The 24,699-nt window shown below is 44.3% G+C and overlaps 1 protein-coding gene across 1 annotated transcript in view; it reads left to right on the forward strand.

Moving 5' to 3' along the window:
• Positions 1-22,370: 22,370 nt before the first annotated feature.
• The window catches only part of BEST1 (bestrophin 1), a 43,424-nt gene continuing 41,095 nt past the window's right edge, over positions 22,371-24,699 (forward strand). Inside the window, exon 1 of the mRNA XM_060770518.2 lies at positions 22,371-22,640. The gene's annotated coding sequence lies outside the window, so the exon portion shown is untranslated. The remainder of the gene's footprint in view (positions 22,641-24,699) is intronic.

The raw sequence follows: 24,699 nt of genomic DNA on the forward strand, positions 1-24,699 counted from the left end.
ATTCACATTCTATATCAGGTCCAGGCAAACTTCAGCCCAGGTGTTTTGGACTTCAACTCCCACAATTCCCAACAGCCTTGGGCCCCTTCCTTTCCCCCCTCATCCGCTTAAGCAGAAATGGCCTGAGGCTGTTAGCAATTGTGGGAGTTGAAGTCCAAAATGCCTGGAGGACTGTTCTATGCTTGTTGTATTTTAATTTTTGTTCTATACTCTAATATGTGCATTTTGTAAAAAATAAGTTTTAATATAAGTTTTCATAAAACTTATGTTATGATAATATATTTTAACTGTGTTGTGCCCTGCCAAGAGCCATAAGGAGAAACAGGTAAAAATACAATTTATTTTTTTATTTATGTATTATGACTAAACTGAAGCTGTCCTACTTTGGACATAGGAGAAGAATCATAGAATCAAAGAGTTGGAAGAGACCTCATAGACCATCCAGTCCAACCCCCTGCCAAGAAGCAGGAATATTGCATTCAAATCACCCCTGACAGATGGCCATCCAGAATTCACGCATTAGAAAGACAGCAGTGCTTGACAAAATGGAGGACTGTAAGAAGACCCCATTTCAGATGGATAGATTCAAGCCATGGCTGTCCTGAGTCTGAAAGATGGCACGGGAACACAGAAGTCACTCAAGAATAGGCTCTCCATAAGTCGAAGTTCATTTGACAACAATTCAGAAATAGCCTCCCAGAGAAGCCTCCAGGAGCAGCAGCTCGCCTTTGAAACAGGTTGCACTCCCATTGACCCATCCACCCCCATTCAATATGAAGTCAAACACTTGTTTTTCAATGCTAGAAAGCAGGCTTCCAGCCACACCCCATATCTCTCATTTTTTGGTCATCCATATGGCTCCTGGAGTTTCCCAAGAACAGAAGCAGGCTTCTCCTGATTTTGAGCAATGCTTGGCAATTTCTTCTTTGGCCTTTGGCTATTACAGCAATAAAGAGGAGCAGGGAAGGAAGTAGCAGCAGGTATTGCTCTGTAAGCAGTTAACATGTATATCAAGATGTCCTTGAAGGGTAATTCACTGCAAGAGTTGTCTTTTGTGATCTGTTGCCCAGATAGAGTTTAATGGAAAGCCAAAACTGAGGAAAACCGGGGCTTTTCAGTTTGAGAGCTGTCTCTCCCTTGATCCCACATTAAACCCATTGGCTATAGTACCTAGGCATTTCCATGAGTTGCAGTACAACAACAAACAGCTGAACAGCGTATAGGGTTACAACCTGAAGACACAGGTTCACAGCTTGGTAGTTCTTCTGGTCTCATTGCTGAGCTTGGAACAACAGATCTCGGCGGTGGCCAGGGGATCGTTCGAACAATTAAAACTTGTGCGCCAGTTGCGCCCGTACCTTGGGAAGTTATACTTGGCCACAGTAGTCTACACTCTGGTTACATCTCGAATAGACTAGTGCAATGTGCTGTATGCGGGGCTGCCTTTAAAGACGGTTCAAAAGCTCCAAATGGTCCAACGGGTGGCAGCCCAATTGCTCACCAGAGCGGCATACAGGAAGCATAAAACCCCCCTGTTACGTCAGCTTCACTGGCTGCCAATTTGCTACCGAGCACAATTCAAAGTGCTAGCTTTAGCCTATAAAGCCCTAAACAGTTCTGACCCAGCTTATCTGTCCAAACGTATTTCCCTCTATGAACCACTGTGGAGTTTAAGATCATCTGGGGAGCCCCTGCTCTTGATCCCTCCTTCCTTGCAGGCATGATTGACCAAGATGAGAGACAGGGCCTTCTCAGTGGTGATCCCTTGACTGTGGAACTCCCTCCCTAGTGATGTTAGAACAGCCCCCTCACTTCTGACCTTCCACAAGAGAGTGAAAATGTGGCTTTGTGACCAAGCCTTTAAAGAACTTGTGCAATAGATGGACTTGGGTTTATGTGCAATGATCATTAGAATGGCCCGGATTATGCTCGTGGATTATGTGTTTAACTCTTAATATATAGTTTTTAAATGTTTTAATTGTTTTAATGTATTTTTAAATTCTATTTTAATATTTATTTAAATATACATTGTGTTTTTGGGCATTGAATTGTTGCCTGTATGTAAAGCTGCCTTGAGTCCTCTCTGGGGTGAGAAAGGCGGGGTTGAAATGTCATAAATAAATATCTCAGGCCCACCGCTGCCTTAAAAACTAAAACATTTATTATGATAGAAGCTTCCATTAATAGCAGTCTACCTCCTCATAGGCATGAAATGTGAGAAAACATATAATATGCCGGGGAAAGTGAGATGAAGTAGGAAAACAGGAAAATCACACTACACTTGGATTGACTCAGTCAAAGAAACCCTGGCTGCCCTGATTTACAAGGCCTGAGTAGAGATGGTTGGAGGTTTCTCATCCATAGGGTTGACATAAAAAATAACACAAGAAATGCACAAAACTATTAATAATAAATATATCCACCTCCCTTCATGCTTCTACAATGAAAAATTTAGAATTCTTTTGCACAGACATTAAGAAGCCCATGAAAGCCAACACCCGATATAGCAAGAACAGAAATAAATGCATGATATTTCCAACAAGTGGTTTTTTTAGTCAAAACTTTTTTCTATCTGTATTGTGGAACATATGCAGCCCTTTCAAGATTTTGTTTTTAGGGGACTACATTGCTCTTGAAGTTTCAATTGCATGGAAACTTATATGGGTTAATGTAGATATAAGAGAGCCAGTATGGTGCAGGTCCTCAGTGTTCTTATTTGGGACTTTTGTGGGTGTTTTCTCCTGTCCCCTCAGTTTTATGCTCTCTCAAATGATTAAGAGTACTGATAGGCTTGCATTTTGGCTGGTTCTAATAAAAGGCATGCCCCATAATTTTCCTCATGGACAAACATGCTATATTTTTCTGTTATACAAGGTATGGAGAAAGTGGATTTTAGGATTGTTTTCTTGCTCCTTGCTTCGAAATACCAGACTCTGGACCACTCAATGAAAGTAACTGGTAGTTTCCTTTCTTTTACAAAAACCTTTTGTTGTGTGAGTATATAACATAGTTTGAATTTAAAATGTGCCAAAATAGCAAAGAAAAAAGGCCTAGAGAGGGCGTGGATCTGTATCTAGATCTTTCCAAATTAGGGCCTGGCTTCTTATGTTACCATCAGTGGATACAAGGAACAATCATTTCCCTTTCTTCTTTCTGACATCTTGATAAATATTTGGAAAGCTGCAAACTATTTTCTCCTCAATTGTCTCTTTCAGGAGGCAAAGAACACCAAGTTTGTGCAATGTTTGCTCATATAGACCTTTTATTATCCCATGAGCTCTGCCCAGAATCCTTTCCAATTCGTCAACATCCTTCTTGAATTGTAATTCCTGGAACTAAACATCATCCTCCAGGCATATTTTTCCCTGTATGAGTGCATATGGGGAGTTTGGCTCTTTGCAATGACAACTGAAGCACGCATACACACAAATAACATTGGTCTTAACAGGACAAATATACAGAATGTAAGGGTTTCTGCACATGTTAGGGAATATAACAATTCAAATATAATTAGAACAAAGCTCCATGCATGTCCACTTTCATATTTCAAACTGATAATCAAATACATGTGTGAGCATTTGTGTGCATGACAACCCTGATTCACTTGACTCCCATTTTTCAACCATGTTAAAAATGTCCCAGTTACTTTCTCTCCTCTTTCCACTTTACCTTGTAGTCCTCAGCTTAATTCAAAGCAAATTCAAACTGCAAAAGTAGTTTGTACTCAATTAATTGAGGAAAGGAGAGGAATGGAGGAGAGAGGGACAGAATCTTATCCTGCTCTGCAAAATCTGGCAAAAGCAAACTGAAGCAGCCTCCCCTAACTTCTGTGTTTTTCCTCATGAATAACTTTCATCTCCTTGACCACACTGTGATGTTGTTTGTCCACATGCCTTGTTTCTAATCTATAACATGTTGGGGGAGTATGATGATGAACACTGGAACCTGCAGTTCAACAAGTTCTAACATACAACATTATTTTCCTGCTTCTTGGAAGGAGTTGGACTGGATGGTCCATGAGGTAACTCTTCCAACTCTATGATTCTATGATTCTATACAGAGGCTGGTTGGCCATCTGTCAGGTGTCCTTTGAATGCGCTTTTCCTGCATCTTGACAGGGGGTTGGACTGGATAGTCCATGAGGTCTCTTCCAACTCTATGATTCTATGTACAATGTATGCAATATTGTTTTCAGCTTTGTGTCACAGTTCCAGGAAACAGAGAAGGGAGAAGTGGGGTAGAGCAGTAGTTCCCAAAGTTTGGTCCTCTAGATCAATACTACTCTAAACTCCGGTCTCAGCAATATTATTCTGCAACACAGGAAATCTGTGGGTCCCAGGTGTTTTGGCCTACAACTTCCAGAAATCCCAGCCAGTTTACCAGCTGTTAGAGTTTCTGGGAGTTGAAGGCCAAAACATCTGGGGGCCCACAGGTTGAGAACCATTGCTCTAGGTGCTTTGTACAGTTTTCTCCACAAGTCCCTGGCCATGGGCCATCCATGTTGGAGCTTTTGGGAGCTGGTGTCCCAAACATCTGGAGAATCAAAGGATAAGTACTAAATTCTGAAATGTTTACTTCTTTCTGTCTCTCCTTGAGACCCTGGCTGTAGGACTACTATGATGAGCACCGGAACACCAAAATCCATTGCTGCAACACACAGGTGGGTTATGGGGCTGCTTTTACCAGATATGCCATGTAGATTCTGAACCCAGACCTATTTCCTTTTGTCAATTTCATAATGAGAAAGAGCAACAACCACAACTCAAAATGCAGGTATAGCAGCACACCAAGCAGATCTGCTGCAAGGAAGAAAGCCAGAAAGAGATAACAGAGGGGAAAGGTGAGTGCTGGCAGAAGAACTTTCAGAACTGGGAGCTGTGTTAGCTTGTTACATAAAAAACAACAGAGGGCCCTTTCACAATTTGTGGAGATAGCACTATGGTTTCACTTTGTGCCTCATCACACTAGAGCATGGAACCACTTTGAATCCGGTTGGTGCCTCTTGTAAAATTCTGGGGTTGGTAGTCTAGTGAGGCCCAGGACCCCTCTGGCTGAGCATTTTAAAGCCACCTCCCAGATTTAAAGTGGATCCATAACTTTTGATGGAATCCTGGAATTTGTAGTTTGGCCAAAGGCACCAAAGCAGCTTTCTGGCTGAGAACTCTAAATGTCCAGCTGCAAATCCCAGGATTCCTTTGGATAAAACCACAGCAGTTAAAGTGGAATCATAGTGCTATAACTGTGTGGTAGGGAGAGACTTTTGATAGCTTAAAGATATCTAGGACCCCTTCCACATGACTGAATAAAATCCCACATTTTCTGCTTTGAACTGAAATATATGGCAGTGTGGACTTAGATAACCCAGTTCAAAGCAGATATTGTGGGATTTTCTGCCTTGATATTCTGAGTTATATGGCTGTGTGGAAGGGCCCTAAATCTCAGTTGGTGTTATCCACACTGACCAGGGAGTAGGAATGGAGGATTTCAATTTGGAGGAGGATTGGGAAATGCTTGCAGATGGAAGTCTCTGCTTCATCCGTTCCTAATGGAAGAAGTCCTTCTCGTCATCTAATAGCAAGAGGGAAAGGGAATGGTCCTTCAACTGTGAAAACTGCTTTGCCGGAGCCAACTCCAGCACCATTCCAGCTGTACAGCTGGGAGAGCACATCATTGCAGAAACATATGGCAGGGGATTTAAATTGGCACCAGACCTTGCGGCTCCTTTGCCTCCAGTGCATCGCTGTCTGGAATGCTGGATCCCCCTCAGAGCTGAGCTCAGACAGCTTTAATTGTCTCAGCAGGAAAGACTGGAGTTTAGAGCAGTATTATTCTGCAGCACAGGAAATCAACAGAGGGATCAGCGGGGATGACAGGAATCTTGAAATGGGGGTTAGATTGCTGAGAGCAATTTGAAGCCTTAAGGAGGCAAGAAAAAAATTAGCGAGGCTGCTGCAGGCAAAAATTACAGAAATGTGCAATGTTTGGAAATGTTACTTTTCTGCGTAGCACCTCACAGCCTGCATGCTTTAGTCATCCCCTGCAAAAGTGAAGTTTTTTTTTTCTTCTGGAGCTGTTAAATTAAATTATATGCTCTGTCACAAATTTCCTTTAACATGGCATCAGGGAAGGAACTTAACCCCTGTTGAGGCCTAGAGAACTATCTGGAGACACATGATAAGGTTCAGTTGCTGAAACAACACTCGGGTGCAACTGCCCTGCCCTCTACCCTGTTGAGAGCTTGGATCCTATGGAGAAATATCCCTAATCTCCTAAAAGTATGCATGTTTCTTTTGCTCTTCCCTGAAGCCTGGCATCTCCCTGCTGTTTGCTTTTATTTGGTGATCATAGAATCATAGAGTTGGAAGAGACCTCTTGGGCCATCCAATCCAAACCTCTGTCAAGAAGCAGGAAAATCACATTCAAAGCACCCCTGACAGATGGCCATCCAGCCTCTGCTTAAAAGCCTCCAAAGAACACTTTTGCATTGTAATTCTTCAGTTTAAAATTGGATCACCATGAATAGAATCTTTAAAATCCACCAGTAAGGACAAAACACTGCAAAAGTTTACATGAGACTTATTTCAGCCCAACCATTCAAAGCATTCTAGTGTACCTAAAACCTTTGGGCAGCAAAAGGTCACTTCCATGCACACTTAAGCCTTTCCTTACCCTATTGAAAATCTGCCTATCCTCACGTACACACTCTTGTGGAGCTGGACTGTTAAAAATAAACTGCTACTGTCATGGGCTTTAGTGGATCACCATGACAAGTTGTCACTTCATTTCCAAGCTAGCTTTTGTGTTGTTGTTGAGCAAACTAGAAGGTATGTCAGTTCAGTATTTATGAGTGGAATTTGACTCAGATGTTTTCCTACAAAAACAACATTAGTCTAACATCACAAAAGAGTTTGAGAGGAAATCTGATCTTGCTGAAGTTTATCCAGTGAAGAGATCTGGCAACATTTTTATGGTCCATTCTTTTGCCCACTAAAAATGCCGTGCTAATATGGACTTTGGGGTTTTTTAAATGCTAACATGGGACCCTTCTACACTGCCATATAATCCAGTTCAAATCAGATAATCTTTTCTTTCCTTTTTTTTGAAGGATAATACAATGTAGCATGATTTTTTGTGCCTGGGTTATAAATATCATTTCTTAATTGGTTTTATCATAAAAACATGAAAAAGTTTATTAAACTGCAAAAACTTTGGCTTTGAACATATCTTCATTAAATATTTTTTTTAAACTTTGGGTTTCAGTTTATTTTTTCTCTTCATGTCAGATGTGACTTGAGAAACTGCAAGTCACTTCTGATGTGAGAGAGTTGGCCATCTTCAGGGATGTTGCCCAGGGTATGCCTAGATGTTTTACCATCCTGTGAGAGGCTTCTCTCATGTTCCCGCATGGGAAGCCGGAGCTGACAGACAGGAGCTCACGCTGTCTCATGGATTCGAACTGCCGACAGGTCAGCAGTTCAGCCAGCACAAGGGTTTTATCCATTGCACCACCAGATAACAGAAGGATAAAAAACAAAAACGACATTTCTGGAGTATAACTACTTTCAAAGTAAGTACCGTACAATTAAACAGTAAATAACTTCCAAGCCAGGAACAGAAAATGTTTCACATTTTGTTACATAATATGGTAATCATTTCATTTCTTTCATGTCATGTACTACAGGTAACCTTCAATTGTGAATCTAGTCATTTGCGCATATTTTTCTTTTGATATAAAGCATTATTTAGCTGCACCACTGGCATTCACAGATGTGATGTTTAAAATTATGCCTGAAAAGGAATGAGAACTTGAAAACAACCACACTATTGCTACTTAGAGACGTGAAACTAGTGGCAAAGATCAGTTATCACAGAGAGGGACTCTATATCGTTCAAACACAATAGCCTTGGCAGAAAAACAAACCAGGATGTGATAACCTTATCTCTTGGCTCCTCCCACTGCAACTGGGAAAATACCTTAGATCTCATCATGGTATGTAAGACACTGGCTGACTGTGAAGTAAGTGTATGTCTGCATGTCTATGCACATGCAGGAATATGGGGAAATGTGACTGCTAAAACTCATGAGCTAATGATGCATCATGCGCTGAAGTCACACTTTCAAGAGCAGAGCTGTGGAATGTATAATCTCCACCCCTTGCCAAGGTCCACAGGTGTTTATGCTGGTACCTTTTATCTCCCTGCATTCAATGCACACTCTGCTTTTTGCTTTACTTAATTCTCTTCTCTGTTCACATTACGTTAGTACACTGGTTTCAACGCTGGCTTGGCTTACAGAAGGCTTTTCAAAGTTGTGGTCCATGGACATTGCTGGTCCATGAGTCATTGGCTGCCAGTCTTTAGTGAGTTCCAGGAAACAAACAAACAACTGTAGTCAGTGCATACATATATGTTGCCAGTCTGTGCATATTAGGAAAAAAAATCTTACCTATGCCCCACATCAGACATTTTTGAAAACACTTGCATTGAGTACAGGTCTCTTTCAAAGGCAGAGAAGAGACGCTATCCACCAACCATGCTGAACTAAAGGTGCATGTGTTTGTGGAGACGGAGGGATTAAGATGAGCAGCATGCTGTTGATATGAGTGTGAATCTAGATCTGCATCAGCTACGCACACATGAGTCCATTTCTTCACAGATCTCCATTGGTCAATCTGAAAACAGGACCTCTGACTTTGCTACCTCTAGGTTCTGAGGGAAAAGAAAGGAAATTAATAATCAGCCCAGAAGGTTTTCCTATAACTTATTAGCCATGTAATAGTTAACTCTTATGGCTCTTATGGATCAAAGAGTTTAAAGCTATGTGGGTGATTGGGAGTAGAGAAAATGACCAACTACAAAAGTAGAAATGAGAAAAGACAGAACTGTATATGCTTAGGCAGTTCAGTTGTCACGGATTGGCTGCTAACTAGTACTAATGAAGTCCCACAAAGTCATCAGCATGAACAGAAACAGTATAGATGTGACAGAAATGGAAGAACTTGTGAGGAAATGTGAGCTGAAGAATCATTAAAGAAGTGTTTTTCAACCTGGAGGTCACGAGGAAATTTCAGAGGGGTCGCTAAAGACCACCAGAAGTGTTGTAGTTGTTGGGATTTATAGTTCACATATAGTTCCACCAAGGATGGAATTGAACCAAAGTTGGAACCCAGAACTCCCATGACCAACAGAAAATACTGGACACATATTTCTGATGGTCTTAGGAATCCCTTTGGGATAGTCATTTGGGTTCAGAGTGCTCTCCAGATGTAGGTGAACTATGTTTCCCCTAAATCACTGTCAATTCATCCCAAATCCCTCCAGTATTTTCTGTTGGTCATGGAGGCCTCTGTGTGGGAAGTTTGGCCCAATTCTATCATTGGTGGGGTTCAGAATGCTCTTTGCTCTTTGTAGATGAACTACAACTCCCAAATTTCAAGGTCCATGCCCCTCCCCCTCCCCCCAACTCCACCAACGTTCACATTTGGGCATAATGAGTATTCATGCCAAGTTTGATCCAGATCCATCATTGTTTTGAGTCCACACTTCTCTCTCAATGTAGATGAACTACAACTCCAAAACTCAAGGTCAATGCCCACCAAACCCTTCCAGTATTTTCTGTTGGTCATGGGAGTTCTGGGTTCCAACTTTGGTTCAATTCCATCCTTGGTGGAACTATATGTGAACTATAAATCCCAACAACTACAACACTCAAATGACAAAATCAACTTCCCTCCAATTCCACCACTATTCAAATTTTGATGTGTCAGGTATTTGTGCCAAATTTGGCCCAGTGAATAAAGATACATCATGCATATCAGATATTTACATTACAATTAATAACAGTAGCAAAATTACAGTTATGAAGTAACAATTAAAATAATTTTATGAGAACTGTATTAAGGGGCCATTGCATTAGGAAGGTTGGGAAACACTGCATTGAAGGGTTGTGAGACTATAAGGAAATGAATAAAACACTTTCCTGTTCATTGTTCAATTGCTTGCACTAATCAAAATAGCACCCTATACAAGAAAGCCAATTGCAAATGTAGACAAAGGCATAACTTTTGAGCCAGAGCAGGAAAGTTCATATATATATATGTATATATATCTATATATATAAATCTGTTAGGTTGGTTATACCGGACAGGTAAACTCTAAACCCCCTCAACGAAACTGCACCAAAATTGCCATGGCCCTAGGACAACCCACTCGGTACAAACTAATCCACTCACAATTACAAACATCACAACAACACACTCACAAAATGGCAAAACAACAGAGCATGCGCACTGGAGCAAAGTCTCCAGCTCGCGCGCACACATGGCCGAACGGCCGAACGGCACTTCCCTCCCTCCCTCGCCCAGCACGAACACGTCGCCGCCACAAACACACACACACGCATCGCAACTTCCTCCCACCCCTTCCCTCCACCCCCTCCTTCATCTTACCCCTCCCACGCTGCCTCCAAGCCTCGCCGCGCCGCATCCCCACCGGAAAGACACGCCTCCTCCCTTCGCCCCACCTCTTCCCTCCCTGACTCACTCCTTCCCTCCTCCCTCCCTCCCTCCACCTCCGGAAAGACACGCCGGTGGGGATGCGGCGCGGCGAGGCAGCGGCGCTTGGAGGCAGCGTGGGAGGGGTAAGATGAAGGAGGGGGTGGAGCGAAGGAAGGGGGCGTGTAACCAGAGAGGGAGGGAGGAGGGAAGGAATGAGTCACAGAGGGAAGGGGTGGGGTGAAGGGAGGGGGAGACTTTGAAGACACGCCCCTCCGTTGGCCCCACCCCTTCCCTCCCTGACTCACTCCTTCCTCCTTCCACCCCCTCCGGAAAGACCCGCCCCCTCCCTTCGCCCCACCCCTTCCCTCCGTGACCTAGAGTATGGGAGTTGTAGTTCACCGACATCCAACTTCGCCCCGCCCCCTTCTCGCCCACACATGCACCACGCAACTTCCCCCCTCCCCCTGCTAAGCCCACCCACGCCGCTGCCAAGCCTCGCCCCTTTCTAACCCTGCCACCCTCTTCCCCCAGTCCAAGCCCCGCCACGCCGCTTCCTGCCCTGTCGAAACCAACTCGCCGCCCCCTCCTTCATCTTACCCTGCCCATGCTGCCTGCACTCCTCCTCCTCCCACCCCACTCTGCCGAAGCCCCACCCACACCCACCGACGCCCCGCCCCTGCACTCCTCCTCCTCCCACCCCCCTCCGCCGAAGCCCCGCCCACACCCACCGATGCCCCGCCCCTGCACTCCTCCTCCTCCCAGCCCCCTCCGCCGAAGCCCCGCCCACACCCACCGATGCCCCGCCCCTGCACTCCTCCTCCTCCCACCCCCCCTCCGCCCAAGCCCTGCCCACACCCACCGACGCCCCGCCCCTGCACTCCTCCTCCTCCCACCCCCCTCCGCCGAAGCCCCGCCCACACCCACCGATGCCCCGCCCCTGCACTCCTCCTCCTCCCACCCCCCCTCCGCCCAAGCCCTGCCCACACCCACCGACGCCCCGCCCCTGCACTCCTCCTCCTCCCACCCCCCTCCGCCCAAGCCCCGCCCACACCCACCAACGCCCCGCCCCTGCACTCCTCCTCCAACCCCCTCCGCCCAAGCCCCGCCCACACCCATCGACGCCCCGCCCCTGCACTCCTCCTCCTCCCACCCCCCCTCCGCCCAAGCCCTGCCCACACCCACCGACGCCCCGCCCCTGCACTCCTCCTCCTCCCACTCCCCTCCGCCGAAGCCCCGCCCACACCCACCGATGCCCCGCCCCTGCACTCCTCCTCCTCCCACCCCCCCTCCGCCCAAGCCCTGCCCACACCCACCGACGCCCCGCCCCTGCACTCCTCCTCCTCCCACTCCCCTCCGCCGAAGCCCCGCCCACACCCACCGATGCCCCGCCCCTGCACTCCTCCTCCTCCCACCCCCCCCTCCGCCCAAGCCCTGCCCACACCCACCGACGCCCCGCCCCTGCACTCCTTCTCCTCCCACCCCCCTCCGCCCAAGCCCCGCCCACACCCACCAACGCCCCGCCCCTGCACTCCTCCTCCAACCCCCTCCACACTGAACCCCTATGGCCAAGCATAAAGAAGGGGAAGGAAGGAGGGATGCCAGAGACAGAAAGAGAGAGGGAAAGAGGGGAAAGGAAGGAGTGTGAGAGAGAGAGAAAGAGGGAAAGAGAGAGAGAAAGAGGGGAAAGGAAGGAGTGTGAGAGAGAAAGAAAGAGGGAAAGAGAGAGAGAAAGAGGGGAAAGGAAGGAGTGTGAGAGAGAGAAAGAGAGAGAGAAAGAGGGGAAAGGAAGGAGTGTGAGAGAGAGAAAGAGGGAAAGAGAGAGAAAGAGGGGAAAGGAAGGAGTGTGAGAGAGAAAGAGGGAAAGAGAGAGAGAAAGAGGGGAAAGGAAGGAGTGAGAGAGAGAGAAAGAGGGAAAGAGAGAGAAAGAGGGGAAAGGAAGGAGTGAGAGAGAGAGAAAGAGGGAGAGAGAGAGAGAAAGAGGAGAAAGGAAGGAGTGTGAGAGAGAGAAAGGGGGAAAGAGAGAAAGAGGGGAAAGGAAGGAGTGTGTGAGAGAGAGAGAGGGAAAGAGAGCGAGGGAAGGAAGGAAGAGAGGCCAGGCAGAGAATTCAAAACTCTTACTAAAGGCCACAGCAACGCGTGGCAGGGCACAGCTAGTATATATATATATACATACATACAGCCAAAACTTTTTTAAAAGTAAGTGAAAAACTCAGACAATTGGGACTGCCCTTGCCAAAATGAGATAGCTGGGAGGTATGACACAACCTCTTTTTACTCACAGTTTTATTATCGGTGTCCATTTCCTAAGGGCTGGGGAACTACTGGGGATACTCAGAGAACTAAAGGTAAATATTCCTTCTGAAACTGCTAGGTCTCCAGTAATAAATCCACCCCTTCCTCCACATTAGGATTGTGAAGCAAAAACACTGACTGTTGGAAAGTCAGAGCCCTATTCAAAATTGTTTTACAGTTTCTTTTTTGGACTACTAGCTCTTCAAACGCAGCAGCCTGCCTTGACACTGCCTAAACTGGCTGGATAGGACTGCCCCTCCCGGTGGCACAAGGGGTTAAACCCTTGTGCCAGCAGGACTGCTGACCAAAAGGTCGGCGGTTTGAATCTAGGGAGCAGGGTGAGCTCTAATCTGTCAGCTCCAGCTTCTCATGTGGGGACATGAGAGAAGCCTCCCACATGATGATAAAACATCTGTGCGCCCCCTGGGCAACATTCTTATAGACAGCCAATTCTCTCACACCAGAAGTAACTTGCAGTTTCTCAAGTCGCTCCTGAAATGAGGAAAAAAAACCTGGCTGGATAATTTGCAGGGTTTCAACCCTTCTAAAGTAACTTTTCCAAACTGATGTCTCCCAATGTGAATCTTGACTCTCAGAGGCTGTTCAGGCACACATACACACCCAGGCAAGGCGTCAAAATGGCTGATGGAAAACAGAGTCTTGGCACCTTCTAAGTTGTTTCTCCTCATTTTCCAGATTTGAGTTCTTTCAAAGCCCACGTCTGCAGACTATGTTTATTTACTTTTTTTAAAAAAAAATGTGCTTACTCCAATTTCTCTCACGCAGCATGGGGCATCCGCCCTCCACTGGGTCAGGCAGCAAGGCAGGCTCGGCATCAGTTACTTGCTGCAGAAGACAGTAAGAGATCTTTGGCATTGAATGCTCCCGTCTCTGAGAGCAGCTGTCTTTGCCAGGACATAGTGGCTGACACCAGCCAGCTGATTTGAAGCCAAGGGGAAGGCAGCCTTCAGAGCTTGATGCATTTTTCTCCTGCCCCCCAAAGTGCCAGAAACGCAGTATGTGTGTGTATGTATATGTATTAGAATCTAGAGTTTCAAGACCTCAAACTGAGGTAGAAAGAGACAAACTGTATCCCAAATATTTAAAAAACACCCCCAGTTCAGAGAAGGTGTCACTAGCTGCCCCACTTTCTCTGTCAAAAAGGAAGAAAAACAAGGGCCTTGAAGATACAAACTCCTGCCGCCCACACGTTCCCCTCATCCGGCCAAGAGGAATGTTTGCACAACCGGATGGAATGTGTTCATGGAGAATCCCCTTGGGAGTCCTCCAATTGACAGATCTCATTTCAAAGCGGGGGTTCAAGGCAAGGAAAACTAGCATTCTGTCCTGGTCAGCATTAACTCATTTACTTTCACTGCAAAACAACTGTTGCATCAAGGAGAAAAGAGATGCTAGGACCAGGGAATTTGGGGGGGGGGGGGGGGTTGCAGTTTAGGGTCCTTCCACGTGGCCATATAACCCAGAATATCAAGGCAGATCATCCACAATATCTGCTTTGACCTGGATTATCTGCGTCCACACTGCCATATAATTCAGTTCAATGTGGATTTTATGCAGCTGTGTGGAATGGGTCTCAGAGAAGAGTACTTCACATCTGCACATACAGTACTCCAGCTCCAGCTTTGTATCCCACAATTCCACAGAATGAAATCATAGACAATAGGTGGAATCATAACGTTATAACCATGTAGTGTGAATGAGGCCCCATCAACACTGTCATATAAAATCGAGATTATCTGCTTTGAACTGGGTTATATGGCAATGTAGCCTAATATATTCCAATACAAAGCAGATAATCTGGATTTTTAACCTATCCAAATTTATCTCTCCCTATGAATCTGTTCTGGGGAGGCCCTGCTCTTGGTTCCACCTCCATTGCAGGTGCAATTGGTGGGGACGAGAGACAGGGCCATCTCAGTGGTGGCCCCTCGGCTATGGAACTCCCTTCCCAGTGAGATCAGACTGGGCCCCTCCCTCCTGGTCTTTAGAAAAAGAGTGAAAACTTGGTTATGTAATCAGGTGTTTGGGTACTGCAATGTGTAGCAACATAAAGGATAACAACAGGACTACTATGTTTTAAAGTTTTAAGAGATGTATATGTTTTATTGGTTTTATTGTTATATTTGTATTGTGTGTGTATTCTTGAATTGCAGCATCAAATTGTGCCAAATTATGTAAGCCATTCTGAGTCCCCTTTGGTGTGAGAAAACGGGATATAAATATAGTAAATATAGTAAACGCGGGATATAAATATAGTAAATAAATAAATACATTTTCTTATGGCAGTGTAAATGGGGCCTGAGTTCCAGATTATCATGGAGAAAGCAGAGGGGAAAAGAGCTTCATTAGGAAACAGGAGAAATGCTGAACCGATAATTGTTTTTAAACAGAGTAGTTTCATAGAGAAATTTTCACCCTTCATTAGTGCTTAGAAAATTTCCCTTTTGGGATTGTTTTTATTGTTATGGATATTCTATATTTTCCCAGTTTGGAACTCAAGGCAGCATGCAGCAAACATAGCTCAAATTTTACAGCATACAAACATTAAAAAGCAATAAATTCGCAGAAACATTAAAGCCTGGAAATAAACTATTAAATGTCTAAAAGTCCAGCACATTATACAAACCCAATTTCCCCTAAAATCCATTTTGAAAGGTGTGCCAGAATGAAAAGGGCTTTTCTTTATTGCAGAAAGATAGTAAGATGGGTGAAAAGGAATTCCAGAGCTTTGGACCAGCCACTGAGAAGGCCCTCTCTGGTGTTCCCACCAGTATGATCGCAGGGAGATTGTGGGAGCTGTGGTTCAAAGACGGAATTTATATAAGCTCTGTCTTTCATTAGAAGAAATGTAGGATATAACTGTTATAAGCAATTGAAATATTACAGTTGATATCTACGAGCAAATTTGGACATTACTATACTTTTTCCAATTTTGGCATTTCCTTCCCAGAGATTGTGGGATTGGTTTTTGGGCGAGGGATGCTTGTTGGACAATATCTGCCACTTCGGGGGGGGGGGGGGGTGTTCAGGAATGTCTTCTCACTACATTTTGGTAATTCTCACTCCTCCAAACAATTTGGGACTGTGGAGACTCCAGAGGTGGATCTCGCAGAGGTCTGGGGATCTGCAAATGGAAAACTGTGTTGTCGAAGGATTTCATGGCCAGAATCACTGGGTTGCTGTGAGTTTTCTGGGCTGTATGGCCATGTTCCAGAAGCATTCTCTCCTGACACACTGGGAAGCTGTCTGTGGACTTTGACTTGTCCAATGCTGATGTAAGATGTTCCAAAGCCTATTTTCAAAGCTTAGCTCAGAAGCACAAGAGATTCTTCATGAATATCTGTCTCTACATGTGAAAACAGAATGACTGAATGGAAAGAAAAATGTTAATAGGTGTTTAGATGAGGGAATGGTGGAGTGCTGCAGCTTGTCATGTAAGAAAAGCTCTCAACTCTTTCCTATGCTCCCTAACTGAGTCATGAATCACAATAATGAGGTTATGAACCTCGCCTCCATCACTGAACCAGTGGGTGACCTTAGGTCCAAAGGCTTTTGTCATAAGGTACAAGTTTTCACATCTTCCAACATTTCACAGATGAAAACAGGGACATGTGGCTGAGCAATATCCAAGTGCAATCATGATAGCATAAGTTATTACAAAGAAAGAACAAACAGGTGATGAGTGGCTGCAGCTTGAGTATTTTGGGAAATGCAAAATTCAGATTCCTTCCTCTCCTCTTGTGGCAATTAATTGATTACAAACTATGTATGTGTTTTGAATTCATTTTCCTCCAATAGAAGTAAGCTTAGTACAAGAGGAAAGGTATGGAGACAAAAGATTACTCAGAAGTGTTACTACTAAGTTGGGACTACTGGTGGCTATGGATTTTACAGCCAAAAATGCAACCTTTTCAAGCTCTGAAAATAGAGTCTGTAAGCTGAGGTGTACCATACGTACCAAACAGGGCCGTAGCCAGAAAAAAATTTCGGGAGGGGTTGAAAATTTGGGGAGGGGTGAAAATTTCGTGTGGGGGGGGGCGATGAAACCTGCCTCCTAGCTCACGCTGAATCAAAGAGCACAGCAGGGGGCAGAGCAGCCTTCAGTAGCCTGCAACTCCGCCCCTGTCAACCACCTCCACCAAGTCTGGCCTCCTTAATGAGAGCATTCAACACACACATCTCCAACTTGGTTGCTTCACTACATCGGCTATTGCTGCAAGCAATGACAGTGTGAATAAATTGTCAATATTTGCCCTGAGATAGTGCTTGCAGTTCTGGAGGGACTCTTAATTTTTTGCATCTCATAGACTTAGCATGGGGATTTGGTTAACCAATTAAAATTCATGAGTAAAACAGGTTTTTTAAAAAAATCTGAAACATTTCGGGGGGGTTGAACCCCTAAAACCACCCCCTCGCTACATGCCTGGTACCAAAGATCTAGGCCATCAGATTGCTGTTCTGACAGTGGTTAACCAGTTTCCTCTGGGAAGCTCATAGCATATAGTGTAGGCATGTAGCCGGGGGGGGGGGGGGGGGCTTGAGGGGCTTCAGCCACCTCCTCCCCCCCCCCCGAAATTCTCATGTTGCTCCGTGAGTAGGCCTTACTGGTACATTATTTAAACTGTTATGTTTATTCATATCATGATCTGATCACTATGCTCAATATATCTCATATGCATGGGGGTATTGGGGTAATGATACAAAAGGCTTGCTAGGGTAGAAGGGTAGACCCTTTTTCACTCAGACTCAGCCCCCCCCCCCCCCCTCAAATCAAAATCCTGGCTACGGGCCTGATATAGTGGGTCTAGTAGCACACTTTCTAGCATGTCCCTTGCAACTGGGAATCAGAAGTGTTTAATATTGAAAGGCACTATACATGAGTAATTGCTATCAGGTGGTCTTATTCTCTGTAAATTTGTATCATTTTTTTTAGAAACTGTCTTAAATTAATAGCAATCATATAAAAGTAACTGTCACGTGCCTACTACACCTTTAAAAGATGACATTATATCTATCCTAGGCAGGTTAGTCTAAGCCATTGCTAATCAGCGATGTTGCAGTAATGAGAGAGGACCCATGTGGACACTCCTCTCTGGGGTGTGAATATTCATATTTTTTTATACAGTCATCTTCAATTGTATGTTGGAGCCTCCTTGTGGTGAATCTGCTGCTTGCAAGTGATAAAGACTGAAGTGAGTCACTATCAGCCAGGCTCTCTTGATATGTATTTAAAAGAATATGGCCCCACATGCCCCTGCTTACCAAGGGTATATCTATATGGGCAGTATAAAACAGGATGGGTGAGATTTGTCCTCATGGAATCCACATGATGTATGGTCCTTCTTGCTCTCACTGCAGGACAAGGATTTGTGCTGCATTAGACAAAGTTGGGGACTGTTCCAGAGCTTCTGAAAAGCTCTGTAAACCCCCACCTCCACCACCACTTTTGGGATAAATAGTTAGGTTGGTTTCGGATAGGAAGTAGTCTTGCTGTTTCCACGGCCATCCTACTTCGCCCAGGCTCAGTGCTGTGGGAACAGTAAGATGGCATCTACTTTAGTGGCTATGTTGCCATTATCACAATGGCTACAAAGCTCCAAAGAATTTCAGACAGTTCCTGGGCACCACTACTAACATTTACAAGGATGCCTGTGTAACTCCAAGAGAGGGAAGGGGGTTGCCCCATTCTTTTCCCTTCCCCTCTAAATCATGCAGGGACCTTTGCAAACACCACCAATGGTGTCCAGGGACATCCAGGAACTCTTTGAAGCTCTGTCATCCATACAACATTGCTGACCCTGGAGGTAGGATCACCAAGGTAAGGGTGGCCACCCAGCAGGTCAAACTGGGAACAGTGGGAAAGAGGTAGGCAGTGAAGCCACCTATGGGGTTGATGCAGGGCAATGCATGCTATGCCAGTCACAGTTTCCTGCCCATGTAGATGTGCCCCAAGATTCTCTGGAGAGGACTATGTGTGTAGTGCCCATTTCAAGGTGCATCTGATGGAAATTCAGCCCCTGTACTGACAGGACAGCACTTGTGGTTTCACCACCTGCATCTGACAAAATATGTTCTCATGAGGAATTTTCTAGGTCCTCCAGTGCAACTGTGGTAACTTCCTGTAGAAGCCATTCATTTCAGGAGGTTTCACTATTATCCATAGTTTCATGTTTCCACAGGAATGTATCCCCTATGGAAATGGGAGTCGCATTGTATATAAGGGCTGTCTCTGCTACAGTTCTGTCTTTCAGGATTCCCTCTCTTAAGAGGATCAGCTTGGTAATATTTTCTTTTAACAAGAATTGCAGACCTTTATTGGAAAAACAAAACAAAACAGTCCTTTGTAAGATGGCCCTTGATGCCCCCACCCAAACAAAATATTATTTAAAGTGTTTGACATTTTGGCCACTGTAGCCCATTGCCTTCATTATGAGTAAATTTTCTTTCTTGAAAAATCCTGTCAGTGCTTCTGTCACTTAATAAATAAATTATCTTCTGTTTGCATTTAACTAAATAACAATGATAGTCACATAATCTACAGGACATAGTCTGGCTAAGATTTTTCCCTGTGATATTGAAATAACCCTTTAAACCAACTGGTGCAATTGTAGTGGGTTATTTCAACGAATTGTTGAAATAACATGTACAGATTGAGCTTGAGCTTGTTCTTTCCCTTTCCCATCTCCTCCCCGCTATGGCACTTAGTCTTAGCTTTTCCTTAACATGATAACTTTGCTTTCCTTGTGTGGGGAATGTGTTCACTGAGGACCTTTCCAGACAGGCCCTATATCCCAGGATCTGATCCCAAGTTTTCTGTTTATCCCCTATTATCTGGAAGTGGGGACTAATATAATCCAGTTGAAAGCAGAAAAGATCAGATCCTGGGATATGGAGCCTGTCTGGAAGGGCCCTAAGAGAAGCACCCAGATAAGCTGTCCTCTATCCACAGTTTAAAAAAAAAAACACTTCAGGAAAGTTTTTACAATGTCTCATTTCAGCATAAATTGTTGTCATATTTTATATTTATTCTCTATCCAAAGGCCAGAAGAGATGGTCAATAACAAAATGAACTGCATGGCCTTCAATATGTTGTTGAATTGCCACTTCCAACATTCCTTATCATTGCCTCTGCTGGATAGAACTGCTGGAACTTGCAGTTCAACAGCATCCGGAATCCCACGTGATTTCCATCCCTGGTCTATATGATGAGGCTATGCCAGAGATAAAATGTCTGTTTTTTATTTCATTCCCTCAACCCATCTTCTCTCTGTCCCACTACCTTTTCAGGCCTGTTTGGTGGGAACAAGGGAGAGGGCCTTCTCAGTGACTGCTCACAAACCTTGGAACTCCCCTCACTGGATCATCACTTGTTGTGGTGAGAGGTTTTATGCCCCTATATATGTATACTTTCTTTCTAATTTTTGTGTAGCTATTAAGTTGTATTGCTTTAATATGTTGTCAGCTCCCATTATTGAGAAAAAGACTTGATATAAATGAATAAAAACATCATCACCATCATCAGCATCATCAGTATTCTTCTTCCTTGGAAGATCTGCATTTCCTACCTTTAAATCTTTTTTTTTAAAGGAAACATAAAATATAAGGTATTGCATATCACAACATTTCTTCATTAATATAATCATTGCCTTGGAAGAACTATGTGCAACATTTTTAATGGAATCAGTGCAACAATTTTTTTCATACAGTGTGCAGGACATATAGGAAGTTGCTGTGGATGGTCTGTTTGGCATGTTAAAGAAGGTCATAAAACTTCTCATCTCACCACTAGATGGTGTTGAGCAGTGCGCACAAAACACAGCAGGCTAAAGGAGGACTTCCAAGTGAGCCCAGCACTGAGCAATGGACCAATGATGGGGATGAAAGTAACAATGGTGTAACAACACTATATCTGACTATAGACAGAACACATGACTACCAAAATTGTGCCCGAAATGTATGTGTGTGTTTATTCTGTAATCAGACCCACTGCATCAACAGGAAGTTGGTGAATCAGCACTTGTACAAAGCCCATTTATTCAAAGGGCCTACGCTAGTTGGGATTGATCTTGGGATTTAGCCCAAGGCCTTAAGAATGAAAGAGTGGGCTGCTGTTAGTAACAGGCAGAATGTAAGGTCAAGCACTTCTAAACAGAACTGGGGGTGAAATAGAGCACAGTCTTTCTCATTGTTTGAGGCCACATGTTGTTTGGTGTAGCTTTATAGAGAGGGGTGAAGAGAGGGTCTCGCAATTGCTGAGCACAAGATGGAAAAGGTCATTTGCCTTATTTGTTTACATTTTATCCTCTCTGCTCACGCACACATTCACATAAGGAAAACAAATAAAAATAAAAATAAAAGAAATATAAAGAGATATTTCTATATTTCTGTATCACCCTCCTCAAGGCTGGCACAGCAGCATCAAGCCCAGGAGGGCCTCGCTATCGCCTTCCTTGAAGCTGCCATGGCAGCAGCGGGCCCAGGAGGGCCTCGCCATCACCCTCTACCAGGCCACCGCGGCTCCAGTTGATTTATTGTTGTTGGATGTTTGTTTGTTTTGGCAATTAATGTTTGCCACTTTGTTCTTTTGCTGTAAACTGCCCTGAGTCCCTTCGGGGAGATAGGGCGGTATATAAATAAAGTATTATTTATATACATTATTATTATTATTATTATTATTATTATTATTATTATTATAGATGGTAGCAGGAGTTTGGAAATGAAGGTGTTCTAGATACATTGTAACTGTCCGGCTTGTCCTTTAACTGGGAAGAGGCGAGAGGATAGTCTGGGCGATCTCCATGGAGGCTGCCGAGACCCACTGAGACAGACCACTTCAAGCCGAACAGTGGAGCTGGGGATGTATGCCCGTGTGTGAGGGCTCAGGGGCTATGGAGTGCAAGCTTCTGGTCCTTGGAGTCTCAAGGGAGGTCATAGATGGAGACCACTTCCAGTTCATATGGCCTTTCGTCTTTGGGAAACTATTATTCTCACAGAGATTGAAATATGTCCCCTTTTTATTAGGGGTGGGGTTGGGGCAATGTTCTACCAAGAGATGAACCAGCTAATGTGAATGCTGGATATTGTAGGCTATATTTCAGAAGAAAGAACTGGCAAAACTACCTCTGAGTATTCCTGCTAAGAGAACTCTATGAAATGCATGGTTCGCCACAAGTCAGCAGGCAATCTGAAGGCACATACATGCATACAATGTGAATGATGCCCAGTTGAAGATTTTTGGAAATCAAGGCACCCCAAAATATGATTTAGGTGCATGGATCAAGACCTGTTGGGATTGTGCTTGGTCCCACAAGACAAACCCCTTATAAGCGTTGTGGAAAATTCCAGTCCCAATTAATCCCTGGGGATTCTCAAGAACTGTGACATTTCAGAAAAGATCCAAACAGGAAAGAATTAGCGGGAGAAATGCCTTTCTTCTTGCAGCCGCCACAGCTGTGCCAGGAGTAAGCAAGCAAGCGAGAGCCGGCAAGCAAGGGGCCACCCCCATTTCCCCTCCCACCCCCCAACCCACCCCCAGCTGCCTCTGTAAACACGCAGGGCTTACTCGGAAGATTAGGAGAGAACACAAGGGGGGGAAAGCACCACAGAGTTTCTTTTGTAATGGGAGTGGGATTAAAGCATCAAGTGACCGGTTGCAGCTCCCAAGTGGGTTTCAGGCTTCTTAGAGCACTGTGTCACTGTCAGGTCCAATCACCCACAAGCCACAGAGGTGGGACGAGGTGGAGCGTGGAGTGTGCCGACAAAGAACCCCCGCCAGGACACATGCAAGGCCAAGAGCATCAAGACCCAGGTGCAAAGCCAGACCCAGCTTCCGTAAGTACTTCTGTGACCCATGCTTCCATTACGCATTATACACTGGAATTCCTTCTTGTTATTATGGAGCAAGTAAAGGGACAACTTTATTATCTCAGGTGGTCATTCGTTTTGTTTCGTTTGGCTTCCAATTGTGTTCAACCATTATAAGAAGCATGGCTTGAAAACCAAATAGTATTGATTCTAGGTCACTGGAAGGCTGAAGATAGATTTGGAACTACTTGGAAATGGTCATGTAATTTGTAGGAGATTGTCAAGACTCCCAATCATTTTCAGGAAGAAAATGACAACCAACTTATGTCATTATGCTGCTGAAATAAATTCAGCTGGACATAACCAGGAATGGATTTGTGCAAGGAAGGATGGTGAGCTATGACACCTGAAGCAAGTTCCTGCACTCAAATTCCAAATGTATGCCATTCACACTAGTCTCTAATCCATGGATTCTGAGACTCAAGTAAAAATAATGAAAAAAACTAAGATCCTACAAATCTCACATTTGATCACTGCCAGACTTGGTGAACCGGTGCAAAAACAAGACCAAGTGCTCCTGATTTTTCATGAGAGAAAATTTCAGCAGGTGCAGCTTCGGTCCTTGTCCATGCAGGTTGAGCTGAGCTCCAGCCACAATTATTCATTCTTCTTCTTATTGTGTGCCTTTAAGTCATTTTCAACTTATGGTGACCCTAAGATGAACCAATCTTGAGGTATTCTTGGCAAGATCAGTTCAGAAAAAAATAAGTTTGAAGCTGATTGTGTGACTTGCCCAGTGGTTTTCTGTGTCAGTCATGGAGCAGGGATTCAAATCTCAGTTTCCAGAGTCATAGTCCAGTGCTCAAACCACTATGCTATGCTGACTCTTTTCCACAAGCATAAAGCCCCGCTTTCCCTTACAGCTGGTCATGATGGTATAAGGATGCTATTTTGAAATGTGCAGGTTGTCTTTATAAGTGAGTACAGTGAGTGCTCTCCTCCTACACGTCCACAAACTATAAGCATCGGCACACTCCTTTTTCCTTAGGTGTACAAAGACAGATACCTGTTTTTGACCTTGAGAGAATTCTGACTGTAAAAGCTGCTCGTGGGATGATGGTTTTTTATTTTGGATTATTAAGTGTGGAATAGCAGCTACTCGGTGCCCCATTGTTGCATTTTGTAAACATAACACAGCTCTTTTTCTAGGTTTTTAAAGTCATATTTTGATTGAAATCCATGGACTCAGTGGACAAAAATGAAAAGAAAGTAATATTTAATGGGTTGCTGAGTTTCATGCCACAGGTATAGGATGGCAGCCTTAAATAATGCAATGACAGGAACTAAAGGGAACTTAAAGTTAAGGCTTGTTGTGTAACCTTAGGATATAGATCTTTCCCCCTCAAAATTTTTTAAATGATGTATATCAGATTGTCTGTTTGTCTGTGCCAGTTTTTATATAGAATAGCAGAGCACCAGTAAACTGTAATATTTACTAGCTGCTGAACTAGGGAATTTAATTTTATTGTCAGGTAGTTAAAAAGCTAAGCTAATTACCAACTATGCCAAAAGAAATATGTCTGTCCATTTCTCTTTCCTCAGATTTTCAGCTCCTTCATTTACCACTGAGTTTTACTTACCATGTAATTGTAAACATTTTTGTCACTCTTCTGTGTATGCTTGCAGGTGTCTGTGCAGGTTTTTGTTTTTTTTTTGTTTTGTTTTGTTTTTTTCATGTCAGGAGTGACTTGAGAAATTGCAAGTTGCTTTTGATGTGAGAGAATTGGCCGTCTGCAAGGACATTGTCCAGGGAATGCCCAGGTGTTTGATATTTTACCATCCTTGTGGGAGGCTTCTCTCATGTCCTCGCAAGGGAAGCTGGAGCTGACAGAGGGAGCTCACCAGTGCTCTCTCTGGATTTGACCCTCTGACCTGTTGGCCTTCAGTCCTGCCAACACAAGCATTTAACGCATTGTGCCACCAGGGTCTCCAGGGCTTGTGGTGAACAGGTGCCAAAGGCAACAAAGCTCTTGTACTGTTTTTCCTTCTTCTTTTGCTTGCCACCTTTTAGCACAAAGCCATTTAG

This window comes from Anolis sagrei, chromosome 1, assembly GCF_037176765.1.
Source record: "Anolis sagrei isolate rAnoSag1 chromosome 1, rAnoSag1.mat, whole genome shotgun sequence".
Classification (NCBI taxonomy): Eukaryota; Metazoa; Chordata; class Lepidosauria; order Squamata; family Dactyloidae; genus Anolis; species Anolis sagrei.